This window comes from Callithrix jacchus, chromosome 6 (genome assembly GCF_049354715.1).
Source record: "Callithrix jacchus isolate 240 chromosome 6, calJac240_pri, whole genome shotgun sequence".
NCBI lineage: Eukaryota > Metazoa > Chordata > Mammalia > Primates > Cebidae > Callithrix > Callithrix jacchus.
This window is the reverse complement of record NC_133507.1, coordinates 111,948,548-111,951,180: the sequence shown is the minus strand read 5'-3', so window position 1 is coordinate 111,951,180 and position 2,633 is coordinate 111,948,548. Positions and strand designations below refer to the sequence as shown.

The 2,633-nt window shown below is 49.9% G+C and overlaps 1 pseudogene; it reads right to left on the bottom strand.

Moving 5' to 3' along the window:
• Positions 1-647: 647 nt before the first annotated feature.
• Positions 648-1,891, bottom strand: LOC128932478 (regulator of chromosome condensation pseudogene; annotated as a pseudogene).
• Between the last annotated feature and the right edge of the window lie 742 nt (positions 1,892-2,633).

The window sequence follows — 2,633 nt, the reverse complement described above, 5'->3', positions numbered from 1 at the left end:
GCAGTGCCTGAGGGGCAAGAGCACGCTTTGTGCTTCTGGGAGAACCATTTTTTTCTTGGTCATTTTTTTTTGTCTTATGAACACCAGTTCCGAGTCAAATATTTGGCTTAGAGTTGCCCACAGCCACACGGCTCTGCTTTTTCTGCACGTTCCTCTGGGCATGAGTCCATGACAGATGAGTCTTATGACTGTACCATTTGTTTGCTTGCAGATTGTTAGGGATGGGAAAGGGGCACATGACTAGAATGGGACTTGATAGAGTCCCAGCTGCACAGAGTAGGCACCAAACCACAGGGGAGGAGGTTTTGGTTTTCTAGTAGGCAAAGCAGGGCCATCCAGGACTATGGAAGGTGGGGAAGAGGGGGGAAACATCCAACCATATAGCTCTGGAGTGAGCCGTGTTCCTTCTGAAAAACCTCCTGTCCGTCTTCCCACTTCATTCTCTAGGTCTCAGGAGAATTCCAAAGAGGAGGAAGAAAAAGAGGAAAATGATTCTGTTCTCCTGTTGGGAAAAGGCAGGAACTGACACAATGTTCAGAGCTGGGGAGAGGCCTGCTGCGATCTGCGGCTGTCACTGCTTCCCTGTTCTGCGATGACGGAGTTCGCGTGGGCCAGAAGCCAGGCCCTCAAAGGGTGCATCAGCTCTGTTACCCATCCTTGACTAATAAGACTGTATGCTGGCCCCTGCTGGACACAGGTAAGACCACACGGTTCTCCAGCTTTTTGCCTGTCATCTCCACAGGGCTCCAGGCATCTTCATCCTGCCCTGTGCCCAGCTGGTAGTTGATGCCCATGCCCCAGGCAAAACATGACCATCCTTGGTCACAGCATACCCCACAGAGGCCCCACAAGCCACTGAGGAGACAGCAGGCAGCCTGGCGATGAGGGTGGGTATGCTCTTCTCAGCACCCTCCCCGAGGCCCCACTGCCCATATTCAGCCCTGCCCATGCTGTATGCTTTTCCTTCTGAATCCCTGCAGACTATATGGTGCTGGCCACCAGAGAAACCCACCCAGGACTTGGTGGAATTCTTGAAGGATATTAGGTTCTGGGGTATGAAACAAAATTCTGTGCCTGGAGTTCCAAGCTGATGGTAGTTGGAGAGGCCAAAGTTGTACACGTAGCCCTCTTGAGAGATGGCAAAGGTGAAATAGGCACCACAGAAGGCATCCTGGAATCTTACATGGCCCCAGATTCCCCTGGATTTCAGCATCACATACTTGAAGACCAGGAGTCGTTCAAGGCCTTGCCGGCCACCATAGTTGGCAAATAACTCAGGCACACAGCCTAGCTGGCCCTGTTCCCCACAGTCCAAGGTGTAGAGGTCACCAACAGCTGTCAGCATCACCAAGTGGTCATTTCCTGAGGACACTTTCACCACAGGCACATCTAGCTGGATGGGTACGGGCACCATTCTCTTCTTCATGGGCTCCAACAGTCTGATCACACCGTTGTTATCCTGGAAGGAGCCCCAGAGGAAGACACAACCATCCTGGGTGAGGGCTGCTGTGTGACTATCTCCTGCTGACACCTTCTCTTGCAGCTCCACTTTCCCAGGGAGCATTTCGGAGCCCTCCACTTACATGTCTTTTCCCAGGGCACCCTCATCATTGCAGCCAAAGGAGTAGACCTGGCCACTTTTGCTTAGACACTTGGTATGCATGCCCCCAGCCTCAGCCTGCACAACATCCTCTGGAATGGATACCAGGGACGGCTTCTTCCTCTCCATCACATTCTCACTCAGCCCCAGCTGGCCCACGTCACTTTGGCCCAGTGTCAGCACTAAGCCTGGTTCTGTGCTGTGGGACCTGTGTGAGCCCTTCACCTTCTTGTTTTGGGGGATGGCATCTTCTGGGGGTGACCTTCTTTTAGCTATGCGCTTGGGTGGCATCTTCGTCATTGCACGTCAGCCCCCAGTATCAGCGTTTTTAGCAGAACCTACTTCCCTCAGGCTGCAATTTTTCATAGGAGAAAACTGCAACCACCCCTTAGCTAATCTCCCTGAAACTGTTCTCTCCACCCTCGTCTTTTCTGTACATTGCTTGCAACAATTACCTTCCAAAAAATCAAATGTGGTCATGTTTCCTCTCTAGAAATTTTTATTACTCTGTTGTTACATACAAGAGGAAGGCCAAACTCAGCAGCATTAATTGCACTGCCCTTCAAAACCCAGTCCCAGTCAACATTTTAGCCTCATCCTGTGCCTCTGCCAGTGTTTAAACTTAAATGTTAGCTGTCCCAGACAGGGCAGAGCTTTGTTATACAACTGAATGTTTACTTACTGGTTCTTCCTCCTAGATTATTATAAACTTAGTTCTCTGCCCAACAGCTCCTTCCCATCCCAACCTCCTCTCATAACCCTGTAAAAAGTTACTTGCTTTCTCTCCCATTTACTGAGGTGCTTTATTTAGACTCATCTAAAAGCACACATTGATTCCTTTTTTTTGGAGACAGAGTTACACTCTTGTTACCCAGGTTGGAGTGCAATGGCACGATCTCAGCTCACTGCAACCTCTGCCTCCTATTTTTAGTAGAGACGGGATTTTACCATTTTGACCAGGATGGTCTAAATCTCTTGACCTCATGATCTACCCGCCTTGGCCTCCCAAAGTTTTTTTTTTTTTTGATATGGA